We start from the raw sequence: 20,235 nt of genomic DNA, 5'->3' as shown, positions 1-20,235 counted from the left end.
CTGTGGGCAGCTGCCACAGTCACCCCAGTCTCTGAGCTGCCTCAGCTCCTGGCAACCAGCACCCTTTGACCAGCCCCAGGGGCACCATTCGCCTGGGGAGCTTGTAGCCAGAGCTGCTGCAACAAACAGCTGTGCAAGCCTTTGGGAGGCAGAGATGTGAGAGGGCATCAGAGAAGGGAGGGAAGGAAAGAAAGAGGGACAGGCCAGTGTTGCCCACAGCACTCCTGACCATCATTCAAGGCACCCCACCAGGGTGCCACTGGCTTATATATTTAGATATAAACCTTGCCTCTTTGTTTTGACAATAATTATCATCAGGGGTATTGCAAAACCCATGCGCGATGGCAAAATATATAAAGGTAAGATACGCCACCTGTCTTCTACGCATAGTGTCAAAACTCTCCATTACTAGATTTAAAATATAAGATTGGTGGGAAAAGGAGGAATTAAAACAGGCTTGGAATCCGTGTATTAAGAATATCAAGTTCTCCTATCTGACAATCAACAGGGTAGTGCCAGTCCTTCATGAATTCCATATGAAGGAGTACCTTTGTAATTTAAAAGGTAGGAAAATAAGCAGGAGATGGCATATTTTGAGGACCCAAAGCTTGAGCGATAGAGTTTTGGAAATGTGAAACATTTTACCTAGTAAGGCTGTATATATAAGTATGAGACTTTGATCATAGACGGTGGCAATATGAAAGCTCAGACACAATGGCGGCAATGAAGACAGCTCACGCTCATCTGCAAGACACCAACTTACGTAAACTGAGTGTCCACATAGAGGAAGGAGTATGTATGAATCATCCCAAAGGCTAACTTCTGGTTTCTTCTGCTTTTGTGTGCTACAGATGTGATTTGTACCCACAAGAGGGCACTGTGGCTTCATTGAAATCTTTCCTAAAGGGTGCAGCAAAGTGTAATTGCATTTTTAAACACTTGTTTTTGAAAAAAACATTTCCAGAAGCTTTGCCTTTCCTTCAGTTTGGTCAGGGAGAGATGGGCAGAGAGTTGAAAGATAGAGGAACCAAATTCAAAGTGCATATACTAGACTACATTACAAGCTGCTTCAGGCTCAGCCAGACCAATTGGTCCCTCTAGCTCAGTATTGTGAACACGTGGCTGGCAGAGGCTCTCCAGGGTTTCAGGCCAGACTCTTTCCTAACCCCCTACCTGGAGACACCAACAGCTGAACCTGGGATTATGCATCCTTGAGGCATAAGGTGGTTCTCATCCCGCCACTTGCCACCCCAAGTGACATAACATTCCAGCTGCTTCCTTTCTGGACATGTGGAATCCCCTGCCATAGTTTCTGCAGTGTGGTATGTGAAGCCTTTAACTGCTGCACCCCAAATGGCAGGTGCAGGATTGATACCCCCACAAGAGACACAGATAAAAGTAACAAAACTATATTCGCATAAGGGGATGTCCTATTCCTATTTTGATATTGGTGTAAGATTGCTTGGGTATGCAATGCTTAGTTACTCAAGGTTACACAAACATAGTAACAGTTGTTTATAATGAAAAGAGTCTGCCTCAACTTATTAAAGCTTTTAGCCCCCTGCCTTTTTTTTAAACCCATACCAAATTCACCTCTCCTGCATCCCTGGTCAGTCACAAGTAGGGACAGATGCTTTATGCTCCTCTTCCTTTGCCTCAAGAGCCTCTCCTGCTTCTAGGGTAGTTGAACTGTATTAAAGAGTGCCTGCTAAGCCTCTTGGGCTTGCTGATTGTAAGGTCGGCAGTTCGAATCTGCATGACAGGGTGAGTTCCCATTGCTCTGTCCCAGCTCCTGCCAACCTAGCAGTTTGAAAGCATACCAGCATGAGTAGATAAATAGGTACCACTATGGCGGGAAGGTAAACGGCATTTCCATGTGCTCTGGCTTCCGTCACAGTGTCCCATTGTACCAGAAGCAGTTTAGTCATGTTGGCCACATGACCTGGAAAGCTGGACAAACATTGCCTTCCTCAGCCTGAAAGCTGCACCCCATAGTCGAATTCGACTGGACTTAACTATCCAGGGGTCCTTTACCTTTTACCTTTACCTGCTAATGTTTTCTCTCCTGTCAGACCTCTCACTGAAACCTGTTATGGAGAACAGCTGCTTTCTTGAAACCTTGCCAACCCCTCATGACATGGTTCCTTGTTCTCAGCCACTGGCTCCCATCTTCGTGTCCTGTCCACAACACAGTCCTCTCAGAGATCTCCAACTGTGGCTGTCTCCCAGTTGCCTTAACAGACCTGACTGTGCCTTTTCTTGGCCAAGACTTCTGACCAACCAAGCACCTACTCTTGTCGGGACACCCTGCCCATTGGTTGTCTCTTTTTCTAAGTGCATAAGATGAGTCCTGCTGGATCAGGTCCACGGCCTATCTAGTCCAGCTTCATGTCCTCACAGTGGCCAACCAGATGCCTGTGGGAAACCCTCAGCCAGGAGCAGAGCATGGTCCCCTCCTGTGGCTTCCAGCAACTGGTAGGTATTCCAAGGCATTAGTGACTCAAGACTGTGGAAGCAGAGCATAGACAGCATGGCTTAGTAGGTATCGATAGCACTCTCCATGAATTTGCCTTGCCCTCTTTTAAAGTCATCTAGGGATGTGGGTGGCGCTGTGGGTCAAACCACAGAGCCTAGGACTTGCCGATCAGAAGGTTGGTGGTTTCAATCCCCGCGACGGGGTGAGCTCCCATTGTTTGGTCCCTGCTCCTGCCAACCTAGCAGTTCGAGAGCACGCCAAGTGCAAGTAGATAAATAGGTACCACTCTGGCGGGAAGGTCAACAGCGTTTCTGTGTGCTGCTCTGGTTTGGCAGAAGCAGCTTAGTCTTGCTAGCCACATGACCCGGAAACTGACTGCGGACAAACACCGGCTCCCTTGGCCTATAGAGTGAGATGAGCACCCCAGAGTTGTCCGCGACTGGACCTAATGGTCAGGGGTCCCTTTACCTTTACCTAGGTTGGTGGCCATCACTGACTATTGTGGCAGCAAGTTCCATAGTTGAGCTTTGCATCACAGGTAGCCAGTCAGTGGTTCTGTATGGATCTTCTAACCACCAACCAAATTTGTTCACCTATCCACATTATATTCTCGTGTTCACCTGGCTGGTGCATGAACAAGTGAACACTGTCAGCTTGAAGCCGCTTCCTCTTAGTAACGGTTGCTAAGGCAACCACAACGGTCTTCTCTCCGATACAAAGCAACAGCACCAGTCTTCACCTTCTGGCTTGCTTGGTTACAAGACCAGCCATAAGCAGATGAAAAACTACAGCGTTCTTCACGTTCCTCCTGGCTGAAACAAATGTGAGCATTCTGACTCTCCAGTATAAGGAACTCCTGGACTTGGCTCTTTCAAACAGGCAGCAGGATTCTGCATGTGGTACACGTATATGCAAGATCATCCATTTTCTTCATGTTCCCTTGATTAAGATGCTTTCCTGCCCCCCTCCCTGAAAGTCCATGTACCGTATTTTTCGCTCTATAAGACGCACCAGACCACAAGACACTCCTAGTTTTTGGAGGAGGAAAACAAGAAAAAAAATATTCTGAATCTCAGAAGCCAGAACAGCAAGAGGGATTGCTGTGCAGCGAAAGCAGCAATCCCTCTTGCTGTTCTGGCTCCTGGGATAGCTGTGCAGCCTGCATTTGCTCCATAAGATGCACACACAGTTTCCTTTACTTTTTAGGAGGGTAAAAGTGAGTCTTATAGAGCAAAAAATACGGTAGCTGCTAAGTAGATCATGGTGGACCAAGGATCGTTTCTCCTGCAGCTGTGCATCTCAGAATGGGTTACATTTCCTGCTGTGTTTAGAGTTACAAACTGATGAATTTTTTTTCCTATAGGAGGTGTACCTCTGCTTAGAGGTGTCATATGAAAAAACGCTACTGATTTATTCATTTATTTTTTTAAAAAAACACACAATAACGTTTTAGAGCTTGATGTTGACCCTAACCTTGTCTGTGCTGTCTATTCTGCTCTTACATCCTTTTTTAGTCCCATTGTTCTCTTTCTTCAAATTTACTGCCACACTTTGCTTCCTTAGGTGCAGGGACCTCTTCCAACCGAGCTTTGCGATCATCAGGTTCTCTTAATTGCCGTTCGCTTCAATCTATGACATATTAGTCCCTTCCAAAATGACCTTTCATTTGCCTCATTATGAACATTCCATGACTGATACCAGAGCAGCTCCGCTAACAAAATACCTTGGTGTGTTGCGATATAGGTGGGAATTTATACCCATGTTTACTATAACAAGGGTAACCTGCTGCTACAGTAGAGGCCCTTCAAAAAAATTTTTGTGTGTGTGGTGAGTTTTGCTAATTCACTAAAGCGCTTAAAGTCTCTTCAAACACAAGTAGATGCAAAACAGATGGATGGTCTAGCAAGACACACATTTACAATAAGAGCTTTGTAATAATAAGCCAGTGATCAATCAACCAGAGCTCAGGTCCAGTTTACCCATCACACTCATTGCTTCTAAAATGTGCCTCTTATGAACCGTGTGGGAATTGTTATTGCTCAGAATTGCACATGCAAATTAAAGCCATATAATGTTAGCCTTACTTTTATCCTTCCCCCGATGAGTCTCTATCCTTAGACACCTACGATATATGGGTCCTTTTAACTTTTGAAGGCCCTGATCATGTACTTCTTCTAGCAGAGAGAAAATACCGCTTGTATGTGCTATTGACCATTAACTTCAAACAGGCTTTCACAATCTGTTAACCCAGATTATCTTCTAGTCATTCAGTTAAGGTGAGCAAAAATGCCTGAGAGATGTAATTATTCTGGGTTTTGTTTTTGGGTTTTTTCTTTTGTTTGCAGGGCTACAGCTCCTAGGGATGGATTGTGGCTAATGCTTATCTCTTCATTTCATATAAAGTACCCATATTTTTCATTCTATAACACGCACCAGACCATAACACGCACGTAGTTTTTAGAGGAGGAAAACAAGAAAAAAAATATTCTAAACAAAATAGTGGATATATGATTTTTGTGGTTCATGCTGTGGCCACAGACATGTGATCTGACAGTGAGTTTGGAGTAGCCCAATGCAAAAATCCTGAGGATCCATGTGGATCCATGCTTTGTAACCACGGAGGAGGGAAGGAAGGGGAACCATGGATCCTTTGCTCACGACTGCAGCAGATCCCCCCCCCCCGCAGGCATTCGCTCCATAACACCCACAGACATTTCCCCTTACTTTCTAGGAGGAAAAAAGTGAGTGTTATGGTGCAAAAGATACGGTACATGCAAATATTTGCAACCAATGCAGAATCGTAAATGCAGAAACATGTGGATACTCAAATCCACTTATATGATATGCACAAGCCTGAATTAGGAGAGCCATTGCAATTCAGTGACAAAATGCACCTACTTTTAAAGCCACACACTTTGGCGGTCTAATCCTGCTGCCCATCTAATTGGTGCCCAGAATGTCTGGTTTATATAACATTAGACCCTCCAAGTGTCCCTGTTTTCTAGGAATGTCCCTAGAACTGTCCCAGTTTCTGATTTGAACCCAGAATATCCCACTTTTCCTTAGGATGTCCCTATTTTCACCGGAGAAAAGTTGGGGGGGGGGGTATGGAGTTATCTAATTCCTGAGCCGTCTGAAGGCAATCCTGTATAGAGAAGTTTTTTTTTAAAAAAAGTTTAATGTTTTATTATGTTTTTATCTATGTTAGAAGCTGCCCAGAGTGGCTGGGGCAACCCAGTAAAATGTGTAGGGTATAAATAGTAAAATTATCATTATGGAATGGGACGTTCCTATTTTCACTGGATAAATGTTGGAGGGTACATCATATGTGCAAACTGGAAACCACAGTAAACTAAAGGAAAAACGCTCCTTCCACCTGAGCAGACCAATTGTGTGAGTATATTGCCATTGCTGCAAGTAGCATTGAACACTTTAAAAATAACTTTCCAGCTTATCAACTTCTTATTCTTGTTGAGAGTGCATGGAAGTGAGATGGATGTAAATCAATTCTGCACTGTATAGGAAAGAGCCCATAAGCGAAGAATATATCAAAGCAAAAGGCAGATATATTTAGAAGGGCTCCACCTTTACAGTAAATAAATGTTGCTGCACTTGGAACATCCTGATGTTGCATTCCATAAGGATTTGCTGAAGTGCAAAGGAAAGGATCCAGCAGCATGCTGCGCCTCCCTGCTCTGAAGGTATTAAGTGGTCACGGAGGGAGGAGCTAGGTGATTTGTGTTACGATTTCCACTCTTCTCTTTTGTCACATTAGGATAGTTGTTCTCAGCAGAAGGGAAGGTTAGCTAAGGTTACCATACTACAGGGGTGGGGAACCTCTGGTTGGTGTACCAACCTTGTCCACTAGGGGCTCTGAATTGGCCTGCCAGGCTGTTTTCTCCAAACCACACCCACCTACTGACATGACTGATGATGTCAGCTGATGGGTGGGAGGAGAGGGTTTTAATCGGGTCAGCAAAGTTTACCTTGCCTGGGCCGGTTCACTGCTGTGGAGATCACTCAGTGGACTGGATTGTGTCTGCACAGACATGTTTTTTGGCATCTGTGTCTGCCCAGACGTGATTTTCGGCACCTGCACCTGGGCAGATGTGATTTCCAGCACCACAGAAGTGAGTCCCTGCAGTGCACCGGTTTAGCGCAGCGTGCGCGGATTCGCTGAGCAGACGACTTGTTTTGGGAGCGGCTTGTGGGCCGGTTAAATGACCCTTGTGGGCCGCTTGTGGCCCAAGGGCCTTAGGTTGCCGACCCCTGGTTTAAATCCTCCCTTGGCTGCCCAGTTCCCAGGAAGGAACAGGATCACACAGCCAAGACTGCAGGACAATCTCTGCTCATCAATTGATTAAATCTTGCTCAAAAGCACTGTTTTAAGCAGCTTGTATACAACTCCTGCAAATGGGTGCTTGATAGCAGTGGGCTGGGGGCAAAGTCTCATGTTTCAACATGGGGGCTGCCTTAAAGCGCTTCTCAAAAGTGCTGCCTGAAGCACTTCAAAGGTGAAAGGGGGCAGCTTTTGTAACCCAGTGCTAAGCAGGATCGCTTTCTCTTCACAGCAGCTGATGCAATGGAGGAGCAATCTTGCTAAGCAGAATTGCTTGCAAATTTCTCTGCTTTGCTGCTTTGCTTGGGAAAGGTGTGCTTCTGTAATGTGGTAGAAATTTAACTGGTGTGTTTGGCATGTATGTGTATATTGTAGCTTCATTGTTTTATTTTTAGATTTATGAGCCATGGTGGCATAGGAAAAGGGGTTAAAAAACTCCAATTAAACTCTTACCAACACCAAAATTACAAAATAAGCAGCAAGGGCAATAATAAACAGAAAGCACTAAAAGAGCAATATATAAGTTTCAATTTAGGTATCCATTTTAGCATAAAGTCTGAACAGAGTCCAACAGCATAATAAAACCCTGACCTTCCTTTTTAATTAAAAGCAGTCTAAAACAGAAACGTTTTCAGAAAGCATGAGAAGGGGTCAGCTGTTTCTCCTGATATGGAATGGAAGTACTGGGTTGACTGAAGTGACATCTCACAAATGTTGCACATGACCTGTGCATAGCTCTTGATGGGTCTTTGCTAGGTAACATGGCATCTCCAGTGAACTCTGAGCCAAGAGCTATGTATTTGGTGCCACCTTGAAAGAGTAAGCATAGGCCATAGGGAAACTGTTCTGGGCCAACTCTGGGCAGGGGATGCTCCCAGTCCTATTTGGAGATGTAAGTGATTGAACCTGGAACCTTCTGAATGCAAAGAAGAAGAGCTTGGATTTGATATCCTGCTTTATCACTATCCTAAGGAGTCTCAAAGTGGCTAACAATCTCCTTCCCCTTCCTTCCCCACAACAAACACTCTGTGAGGTGAGTGAGGCTGAGAGACTTCAGAGAAGTGTGACTGGCCCAAGGTCACCCAGCAGCTGCATGTGGAGGAGCGGAGACGCGAACCTGGTTCACCAGATTACGAGTCTACCGCTCTTAACCACTATACCACACTGGCTCTCCAGTGCTTTGCCACTGAGCTACAGTACATCCCAGCCAGGGGGGGAGGAAGGGGTGTGTGGGCCGCCCTGGGTGTCACCACTGAGGGGGGTGACAAAATACCGGGTCTCACTGCGGGGCCTGCAGCACGCCCGAGCCACACATCTCTCCTGGAAGTGACGCAGTGGCTTGGGCACCCGCAGACTCTGTACTGCCTCAAATGGTCTGCCTGCTGCTCCCCCTCAGCAGTAGGGTGGCTGAGTGGGAGGAGGCAGGCAGACTCCTCAGAGGCCCCATGGAGCGTCCTGCCCCAGCTTGCCCCACCTCGCAGGCGGCTGCCCCTGCCCCTGGGTTCAGGGCACACTCACCACCCCAGGCGCCCGATCGGCTTGCTTCGCCACGGATCCCATCCCCAAAACACGCCTGTAATTTCTTACAGTGTTATCTTTTGAAGCTTCTGCTCAAGTGAGCTCTGACCCACAACAGCTGGTGCTCCAGTAAATTTGTTGGCCTTATGTCACAGGAGCTACTAATTAAATTTGATGTTTTTATCTAATCAGGGAGAGTCAAGATTTAAAATAGCTGATTAGCTCCCCCCAACCTGTTTTAATAAATACTGATAGGTGATTTAATTATCTATTTTGGACATTTTTATCCTATCTAAAAAATAAAATAGATTCCAAGGCAGCTCACAATAAAATTTCTCAGCATCTAAACCATTTAAACAGTTGCATAACATCATAAAAATCTAATCTAAATCTAATAATAAAATCCATAATCCTCTCGGAATAAAAAGGTTTTGACAGACTAGTTAAAACCTGGCAGAAAGGGGCTTGTGGGGAGATAGTACCACCACCAAGAAGACCCTGCTCCTGACACCTGAAAGTCTGATCTTGACTAAGGCGGGCCATAGAGGAAGACCTCTGATACAGGTCTTAGGCCTCAGCTAATCACATTTGAGCATAACCCGCCGTTCACATAACTTGCTCCTGTGCCGTTAAGGGCCTTTAAAGATCAACATGAAAACTGAGTCTGTAAATGAATGGTCATAGTCAATGTAATTTACATAGGATTGGTGCAAGATGTGTTGAGCTTGAACCCCTTCCTTGAACCTATAGTTTTGGACCAGTCCCAGTTTCCAAATTGTCTTTAAAGGCAGTTTTATGCGTGTTTGCACCGTCATGAAGTGTGACATTTGCATGCAAACCTGTAGTTCTTGTATGCAATCCTGACACCTGTTTTAGGATTATTTGACAGTGAGGTCTTGGTGTGTCATAATACTGGCACTTTAATGCTTTTTAACTGCATACAGAGCCAGAGAGTGATAGTTGTCTGCATAGAATACCAGGCAGCAATTTTTATAGTACAGTATTTTGTAAGTGGCAGCGTCACCCTTATTCCAAAGAACTCATTCCCTCTCTTCCCCCATCCCTGGTGTAAGTGTGTGCACATGTGTTGAGAGAAACCATTTTGTGACTACAGTAGGACTTTGACTGCAGAAAAAAATATAGGCCTGCTCTGAAGATGGAGATGCTCTGAGCTTCACTTTGCTTATGGCAAGTAACTGCATGAATTGCATGAATGACAGATCTGGTGCCTGTCAAGAAGCAAAGGAAAGACAAATTAGGAATCTTAGCTGGGAAGCATACTACTTCAAGAGATAATGCATGTAGTATTCCTGTCAATCTGATGGATTGTTATGTTTTGGTTCACGGAGTTTTATCCCAACCTGAAACAAGATTGATCATTGGGACAGTTTTATTGCTGTCTATAACAGGTGTCACTGTCTTTTTTTTTAATGTCCAGGTTAGCCTAAATCAGGCAGTCTGAGTGTACATTTTAACACAATGGGAAATAATTTTTGTTACAGTTTTACCCCAGGTAAGTGCTTAAAGCTATGAATGAAGGATCTTGCGAGGAACAGCCGACACCATCATTCACGCAAGGCGTTCTCCTGAATAATGATGGACATCCCCTGAGACACCACAAGGAGGCTCAAAGGAAAGGACGGGAATTAAGTTGTCAGCAAAAGTTGATTTGCACAATCGCAGGCAAGGCAAGGTGGAACAACCTAACTTATGGGAGGCGGTTGTCTAAAACAGAATGAGGAAATTGGAGCGCTGTGAAAATTTATTAAAATCATAGCACTTTTGTTTCCATTTACGTAACGCAGTTACATATTAATTGAAATAACAAAAGAGTGGCGTGGCAGCTTAAAGAAGAACAGATCTATTGTGGCATAAGCTTTTATGGACTAGAGTCCATTTTATCAGGTACAAAGTGCAAGCAGGTGATAAGATTTTAATGTATTTTTAATCTTTGTTGGAAGCCGCCCAGAGTGGTTGGAGAAACCCAGCCAGATGGGCGGGGTACGAATAATTAATAATAATAACAATAATAATAATTTGTTGTTGTTGTTGTTGTTGATAAGGAGGTCCAATTACTACAGAATTCTAGGCCAATCAGGCCACTTGGGTGTGTTGTTTCAGCCAGTACTGTAGCAGCAAAATCAGGGGTGAGGAAGGGCCACATTCCCTCATGACAAACCTGTCAGGGGCCACATAACACATGGAATGGCAATGCAGCAGATTTCAGGGAAAGGTTTAAGCATGACTTCACCATCTGTATGCAAGCTACAGGAATGGAAGAAAAAAGAGGATCTTCAAAAGATACCCACATTTTTGCATATAGCAGGGCATGAGGCAGTAGATATTTTCCATGCCGTGCAATTAAGCCAGGAAGAGCAGGCTTGGTTCTAAATAAATTTGAGTATTGCATGACCAGGAGCAACGAGACTTATGAAAGGTGTGAGTTTTAGCTCAAGAGTGTACTATAAAGGGGAAACATTGAAAGAATTCCTTACTGACCCTAAACTGATGAATCAGATATGTGACTTTGGGAGTTAAACAGATTAATTAATTAGAGATCTGATAGCTTTGGGGATTACAGACTGGAAACAGCAAAAAAAGACTCCTGGAAGACTGCAATCTAATGCTAGGAAGGCATTCAAGGCTGCACAAGCTGCTGCTGCAACATGGCCTGGAATGCAAGCCCTGGAGAGGAAAAACTGCAAATGTTTCCATAGATACAAATTAGTGAAGATGGAAGCTGCAGAAGTCCTAGATGCAACACAGAATCGTAGAAGCATAGAGTTGGAAGAGACCACAAGGGCCATTGAGTCCAACCCCCTGCCAAGCAGGAAACACCATCAGAGCACTCCTGCAACACGAGCAAGTTTACACTGAACTGTCCCTTGAATTAACACCTTGTCGAAAGAACTGCATGCAGTGTGGAGGCTGTCAGAGACACAAACCCTGTCCTGCAATAGGGAAGTGTTGCAATGCCTGCAAAAAAAAAAAAAATCAGCCACAAAGCATGTGTTACCAACCTAAGGCAAACTCAGGGGAAAAAACTATTAGTGTAAGAGGACAACTCCACACAGGACAGTGCTGTCACTGTCAGAGGAATACTTTTTTATAATAATGATTGGCTGAAAACTTTAATTATTCCTTCTGATGCCAAGCTGTCATATTGCACATTGGTTTTGCTGTTAGGAAAACTATCTTGTTTATTCGTAGAATGGGGAAGTTTGAGTTCGTTGATTGTATCTCAGCATTGGAACAACACCTGCAAAAAGCAGTTTCAGAACAACATATAAGAGTGGGGAAACCAGCTGTTTAGAGCACTTTAAAACTGCATGGGACTAGCACGAATGTTTTCAAAAGACCAGGTGTCTTCCAGAAGATTTGTGGTAGAAACACTAGTGCCACCTACCGGACAATAATAACACCACTGGAAAACAACAACACATAATTACTCTCAACTGGCAGACAAAGTTGGTCAAAGATAAGCAAGTCACTTGAAGATCAAACTTGCAAAACTTACTGAAGCATTTTAATCAGATGAGTGAAAATTCAAACCACTGAAGTACTAATATGCACATTTTGGTCTTAAAAAACTGTTATTGGAAATTGCAAATATATTGCCTCTGACCTGCCTAGAGAGCACTTTCCTTCCTCCCTCCCTCCCTCTCTCCCTCTCTCTCTCTCTCTCTCATTCAGCTATTTATGTTTTAACCACCCAGCAGTTCACAGCTGCCTCTTGAACAATTAGTAAATAAGCATAGTAAAGTGGTACCTTTGTTTGCATATGTTTTGGATTACAAACACGGCAATCCTGGAAGTGCGTGTCCCGGTTTGCAACCTTTTTTTGGATTACAACCCATTTTTGGGGGATTACGAACAAATTTTTTTTTGGAAGCCCCATTGGTGAAAGCTTGCCTTGGGTTACAACCTGTTTTGGTTTACAAATGGACCACTGTATTGCACTGAACATTTCTAGCAGATGGATGCACAATCCATCAATTGTAGTCCTTTTGGCAGAAGAAATGCACTAAACAATACAATCCATGGTTAATTTAAGGCATAAAGTTGTTCTAGTTCTGTTTAAAGAACAAGAAGGCCATGTTTACAATTACAGTTTTGAGCACTGTTCTCATTTTCTGATGTTCTTCCCAGATTCTCCTGGGTGAGGGTGAGTGATAATACTGTCAGTGTCATTTTTTAAAAAAATGAGGTGGCAGTTTTATTATGGCTCTGAGAATTCATCTGTAACAGAATTACAAGATCTGTCAGTTGAATAAGTTATTGTCATAGATCCCTCATTAATCATAATTAATAATAAGTGTTGCTAACTTTGTGTAATTCAGGTTTGGATGAATAAAATTCCTCACATAGATATGTTTCAAAAGAAAACTAGCCTTTGCTGTTTTTTAATGGTGGGATTGCAACTGTAGCTCTTTAATTTCACCTCCTGGTACATGCTATGGAACTACTCTTGAGCAGCTCTTATGAATGCCAATGTGGTTGTGCCCAAACATTTCCCAAAGGTGTGCATAGCACATTTCATTACTCAGGGATTTTTTAAAATAAATTATTTCAATGAAGGAAGAAGAGGCGGGATTGGGGGTGGGGGAATGACCAAACATACAAGTACTAGGAAGAGGTAAATATGTAAAAAGCTAACAAAACAACCACAACAAGAGTTGTGGTTTGACTTCCAAGAAGCCAAAAAGGAGAGTTTTTCCTGCAGAGAAAAAGACCCATGTCAAGCTGAGCAGAGGCAGGTCAGACTTCGAGGGCCAAGGGCAGGATAGTGCCTCCTTCTCCTTGTTTGCGCGACACAAAAAGCAGCCCCTCCACAAAAGGTGGCCAGTGGAGCTCAAATGGAGACAGAGCCTTGACACAGAGACATATGCAGGCAGAAGAAAAACGCTGGGGTGGACCTGCAGCTTCTGTCTGCAAAGGAGTCCATCTTTTTCCCTTGACGCCATCACTGGAGCCAGTCACCCCCTGGCTGCATCCAGAAACAGACACAGGCAGAAACTTCAGATCCATTCCAGCCTTTTTCTTCTGCCTGCATCTCTCTGTCTGCTTCCCTTAACCCCACCCATACATATTAGGGTGTGCCTGGCTCACCTGGCTCACACCTATGTCACCTCCTGATTGCACAAGCACCTCTGTACAATAATGACTGACATGAGTATGCATGTGTGATTTCATCCCAGCGTGTAGTCTTTGATCTCTGGGACGTCTTAAATGCCTAAAGTTTACACACCTATCCTGTGACCCCCTCTGCAAGTGGCAAACAAGCACACCAAAGTCAAATAGGGATGGTATTACCAAACCAGGATTTTTAGCTGTTGGATTTCAGGATTTGAAAAATGAAAGCGATATTGAAAATGTTTTATTCATAAAGAGAAAACTGAAGCTTTCCTCTGCTGTTGACACATGATTATTAGATTCCTGGAGACTTGCTCCACCTATGCATATTTTGTTAGTGACACAACACAAATGGTACCAGAGCTTCTTGAACCATGGAAGCAATTTAGAAATTCAATACAAGTGGTGGAGAAAAACAGATAGGTCTTGTCCGTTAGCATACAATGGTCCTTTAAAAACAAATAAATAAATAAATACTGCTGCAATTTCATGGCTGACCTGAGCTGTAATCTGATACTGGTGCTTTCTCTAACTGAATGCACATTTATTACTCTGGATTCCTAGCTGTTAGCAAAACTAGTTCAAGTACTCATCCATTTGTCGGATGGATTGATCGAAAGCAAAAAGGGTTAAGACAAATCCTTAAGAGACTTCCCACCATGCTTGTATAGTGATATTTTTCCTATTAACAAAAATCCCCAATGATTTTAAAAGCTATTATAATTTTTGCTCTGGGTCTCCACCAAATGTCTTTATAGGTTAAAAAAACGTTTTCTGTAACCATTTTAGCTTTACTTAGGGGATATATGATACTGACACTCAGTTTCTATCTATAGCATGCATGCTGAAAAATATCACCATGCCCGGATTATGCTTTCAGTCTGTTTTAGCAATATTCTATTTTAAAACAGATTGATTTGTTTTCTGCCATTAACCTTCCCCCATACCCACAGCTGAGCTTCATAATTCACCCATGAGGCAAGCAGTAAATATGCATATCCTTAAATGAATTAATATATATATTTTGTTTATAACCCACCGTATCCTAAGGTGTTTCCCCCTGACTTTATAAAAAAGTTGACTTGCATCAAAATTTATTTTTGTTTCCAATGTATTCCACCAGCATTATTTGGGAGTGGCAAGCCACATGCCAAAATTAAGGTGCTGACCATTCGAGTGGAGTGGACGTATGCAGAGTTAGGCATAGAGTGGAATCGTAAGAAGGTTCAGCTGCATGTGGCTCACTCATCACTACTGCCCTTCAGCAGAACTCATACACCAAACTGCTAAACTATTTATTGTTGGACTGTGTCCTTCTAACCAGGACTGCAAACCAGACATTGTTCTTTATTTGCAGCTCTTGTTTAATGGGCTTACTCAAACGACAGTCTGCACACAAAATCAAGCTATGGTTTCATAAAGAGGGAGAGTGATTTATTAAACTGCATTGTGAAGAAAATGGGTTGGGCTCATGGCTCTGTTCCTGATCCTCTGCCAAACCATCAGAACTCAACCTTTGCCTCTCAGACAAAAACTTTAGTCAAGACATTTGCTGCTTCTTTTCTCCACCGTTTCCTGACCTCTCACTTCCTGTCTTCACCTCCTCTTTTCTTGTTACTCTAAAGCAGACGTTAAGTGCTCTGGGTATGCTAAAGCAAGTAAGGCAACTGATTCACTACTGTACTTTTTTTTTAATATAGCACATAATCACTGCTGAGTTCACAGTTGCAGTAACAGTGGTTGATGGCCAGAGGCAAATAATGAGGGTGGTGAAGGATGTGGGCTCTAGCTTGAAGGTCCACTATCTTGTTCTGTTTGAGCTACAAGGGGTAGCTGCTGATACATCAGTCCACACCTGGTAGTCCACTGCAGGTCTCTGTGCACGTAAGGCAAAGCAGCCGTGATAGCAATGGTGAGACCAAGCCTGACAGCATCTCTCTCCTTGGCCACTGCATGCTTTTTAAATAGATATATTTACAGTGGTACCTCGGGTTAAGTACTTAATTCGTTTCGGAGGTCTGTACTTAACCTGAAACTATTCTTAACCTGAAGCATCACTTTAGCTAATGCGGCCTCTTGCTGCCACCATGCCGTCGGAGCACGATTTCTGCTCTCATCCTGAAGCAAAGTTCTTAACCTGAAGCACTATTTCTGGGTTAGTGGAGTCTGTAACCTGAAGCGTATGTAACCTGAAGCGTATGTAACCTGAGGTACCACTGTATTGGGTTTTCAAATATACAATAACAAAGAAGAACAACATATAAAAACACTCAAAAAACAAGTAAGCAACTCCTCCCTCAAATATCTCCCCAACACGGGATGCGTATAAGTCGATGAATAAATCACAATACTTCAGTGAAATGAAGAACAGAGAAGCAGTAAAAGGGCAAAATCCATTGATGGTGGAGAAAATTTCATGTAATCCAAACCCTGTTGTCCATGGCTGACATGTATTTTTGCATATCTGATGTATTGCCATATGAAATAAAGCCCCACCATATCACACTGAACACTTGCGATTTCTCTTTTCCTTGTAATAGGTGTACATTATGGGTAATTTTCTCCAATGTTGCAGTAGTCCAAATATTGCTACACAAACGACTCAGGTTTCCCCGTTGCTCAGTAAGTTGTTTAATAGGCTGCAATCAGTGGAAACGTAGGAGTGGTCTGGACTGAACATTTTAGTTTGGATCTTCCAACGGTGGCAATAAAAACAGCTCAGGTACAGAAACAATCTGTTTCTTAGCTATAGTAGAGTTTTCCTTGTGGACGGTAGTCCAAAAAGGCTGGATATGGGGACACTGCCACCTTGGCTACTACTAGCTGATGCTCAAAGAGCCACTACTCACACCACAGCTCTTCCTTAGCACAGCACCACACCTTTCTCACATTGAGCAGTTGGAAGAAAACCCAGTAATGCAGAGCTACAAACAGGCCTGGTGGGCACCAAATTCCTAGAATTATTGTGGCTCATTTACCTTCACCTTACCCTCTTCTTTCTAAACCTTACCTCAGTAATGTCAAGATAGTGCTGTGGGGTTTCTTCCTTTTTCTTTTTTCTCATTGAGTGAGAAATGTCTCAATTACGGGGTTAATTAGTATTGCCGTTTAAACCAAGAGCAGAGTTTCATTAAATAAATGCATCTTGTTGGTAATGCTTTAATTAATGAGGTAATAAAGCCACTGTACCAACACTCACACACACTTTGTGCAGGTTAATGAAATCCGTGGATCTACTCATTAAGCATTAAAATGTTTCCCCTGTTAGAAGGCTCCCCTCCCATTTCCCGTTATTAAATTTTCTTCATTTTCTTTGTACGTTTCCTCCCATCACTAATGAGGTTCTTGTTCCTGTATTGTGTTATGGGAACCAAGAGCTCTAATGATGTCTAATTAGGTTTGGCTCTTCCTGCATAACAAAAAGATATAATATTTGACCTCCAATTTGTATTGGCGTTGAGAATGAGGGTGTATCCAGACCCACAGCAAGTGTATTGCATATCACTGTTTCAGTCTTTGTCCCATGATGACCACGATGACCCATTCTTTCATTCTTCTCTACTGCTTGTTTTGATGTGCTCCTTGAATTGCAGGCGCTGGTATGGATTTAGCTTCCTTCATAAATGCTGAATGTATTCTTTCTACTTCTGAACTCCTGCAAACATGGGTTGCTTCCAGGTGACCTATTATTGAACATTCATTCTGATTTGTTTGTACAAAGTTTTGGGAGAGACTAGATGATGTCTGCTATCTACTGAGCATTCATTCTGATTTGCTTGTGGGGAGGAGGTTATATGATGTTGCATCAAGCAAATGTTAATACACACTTTTCAGTGCATTTCCCCATTGTGTTCTTTATTGCAAAAAGTCTGATTTTTGGTGTGTGTGTAGGGGTTGGGTTTGCTGGGCATGAACACCAAATCAACTCTAATTACACAACCTGAATTTGCCAGTACATGATATGGAGCCACTCCATCACGACCCTATCTCATTCCACTGGTAAGAGTGTTGCAAAATCCTGTTCGCTTTTCATTGATCACCTGCCAGGAGGAGGCTGCTGACTTGGTGGGAAAGACTCCTATGATCAGCTGTAGTCATGTGATTTCTGCTTTCACATACATTCCCAGCAATGCTGGATTGTGCCATTTTCTGTTTGCAAGCCCTACTCAGACATTGGTCGGGTTGCTATAGCATAGAAGTGGGAAATAATAATAATAATAATAATAATAATAATAATAATAATAATAATAATTTATTTATACCCCACCCATTCGGCTGGGTTTCCCCAGCTACTCTGGGCAGCTTCCAACAGATTAAAAGCACAATAAAACTTCAAACATTAAAAACTTCCCTAAACAGGGCTGCCTTCAGATGTCTTCTAAAAACAAGATAGTTGTTTATTTCCTTGACATCTGATGGGAGGGCGTTTCACAGGGCAGGTGCCACCACTGAGAAGGCCCTCTGCCTGGTTTCTTGTAACCTCACATCTCGCAGTGAGGGAACCTCCAGAAGGCCCAAGGAACAGGACCTCAGTGTCCGGGCACAATGATGGGGGTGGAACCCTTTTGACTTCCTGGGCCAGATCCTGATCATACCAAATTTGACAGTTGGATGAGGCCACCCACCTGTCAATCACACAGCATCACAATGATGTTAGGGCTTCAAAGCACTTAGCAAGCAGATGCTAAAACAAAGGGGTTTTCCCCTGTGTTTTGGCAGGGGATTCTGATGCAAACCCCTTCCTGGAATCCCTTGATAAAATGAAGGAAAATGGCCGCCATTTTAGCAGGAGATTCCATGCAAGCCCATTTCTTAAAGCCTGCCTCCCTCCAGCAAAAAAATGATTGAACTATCTGACAGGAATGGAATTGACTTGGCTACTTCTGTTATACTTGCTCAAGAAATTATATTTTGAGGAACAGATGACATATTCAGCTGTAAGTTATTACCACACAGCCACATTTGAAGCCAACGTTTGTAACTAAAAGCCCTGGGAGGGTAATATCCATGCTGGCAAATGAAGCAGTTACTAATGTACTCAGCCAACACAGACCCCGATTTTCTCCGAGGCTTATACAACGTACACATTGCAGCTATTGTTCCTCATCCCTAATCATACATCTCCATTTTCCCCAGGGCCATTTTGTGGATCTAGAAGCAACAGCTTATTATTGAATTTTGTTCTACCAGGAGGCAGTTTGCATCTGCTTGCTTGGGGAGGTGATAACACCATTGCCTTTGTTTTCTGATTAATTTGTTTAATTATTTGCTCCTTCCCTTCAGTGGCTGTGGATTTCCCTAGGATTCTTCACAGTAAGATTCAGTAGTGGAAATTTACAGATTGGTAAAAAAAAGAAAGAAAGAAAAAGTAGCAGAAAAAGCTGCACCGTTCCATGCTCCAGAGATTTGAGAAAACTGATGCACAGTTAAAACAAAAATATCCACGCTCTATTTTTCACAGCTGGAAAAATGGAATACAGCTATGTATTTGCTTCTTCTACATCCATTCTCGCTCAGCTTGCCGATTGAGGTTTTGGTGTGTTAGTGTGAATGGAAGAACGTGCACCTCCTTAGAATCCTGTTTGCAGCTCCACGTACAATAATTTCATGCCACAACCACCTGGCTATTCTGACCCCTTAGATGTCTACAGACAGATCCAAATATGGGGAGCTGTGCATAATGGTTCAACAATGCCACACAATGCTTGGGAAAGGTCAGTGGTATAGCATCTGCTTTATATGCTCAAGGTTCCTTGTTCAGTTCCTGATATCTCCAGGTAGGGTAAGAAACCCTGCCTGAAACCCTGGAGCACTGATAATGATTAGCACAGACAGATTAGCCTGAGGGCCAGATGAGGCCTCTCTGCTAGCTGGAAATTTCCATTGAAGCTGAAGAAGAGCTTGCCTGGTAATCATTGAGGGGGCTAAGACGTTAACCTTAGCACCAGATGTCATGCGGCTTTAGGCTCAGATTCTGGATACATGTTTGCATTTTCAGAAGCAAGTTGCATGGGCAGCTCAGCTATCACTATTGCGAATAGCAATATTAAAGAATACTTGCATGCCTTCCCACTTGCCTGAGAGATGAGGTGTTCCAGGGAGAAGACTGCTAGGTTCTGGTGTCCCTTGTTTGACTTGTGGCATTTTTGTACTGCTGGTTTTTAAAATAATATACAGGACAAATTGGGGCAAAATGTAGGTCTTCCGAACCATACACACCTGCTACCCCATCTTAGATCTCCCAGGGGATACCCTGAAACCCCAAGGTACCTTCAACTAATTTGGTGGTCTCTGTTTCTCTCTCTGTCATTCATCCACCATCCCAGCCCTGTCCCCTCAGCTGGGTGGAGCAGCATGCCATTTCCCCAAAGCTCTGATATGTGCCTTGTTCCCAATGGTTAGCTCCAACTGAGAGAAGATCCAACACCCATGTTGGGCTATTAATCAACAGTCTATGTGAGGCAGGAACAGTAGACATCATGTAGACCAAATACTGAGCTAACTAATAACTGAGTTATTTGCATATCAAAAGAAAGTAGTCAATGGTAAACCTAAGCAAATTAGCTTTATTTGCCTCTTGCATCCATTTCTTTCATATGTTAAAGGGGACACTGTGTCAGGAATACCACCAGAGAAATATGAAACTGTGCTCTTATGACCAGCATAATGTGTTTTTAATAGTCATCAACTTAACTATTTATCTTGTCTGCAGAGGCACTACATGATAGATTTGCTTAATTGTCCACTGCGATTTCTAACCAGTCTGCCT

The sequence above is a fragment of the Podarcis melisellensis genome (genome assembly GCF_964234715.1).
Source record: "Podarcis melisellensis genome assembly, chromosome: 2".
NCBI lineage: Eukaryota > Metazoa > Chordata > Lepidosauria > Squamata > Lacertidae > Podarcis > Podarcis melisellensis.
This window is presented reverse-complemented; position numbering follows the sequence as displayed.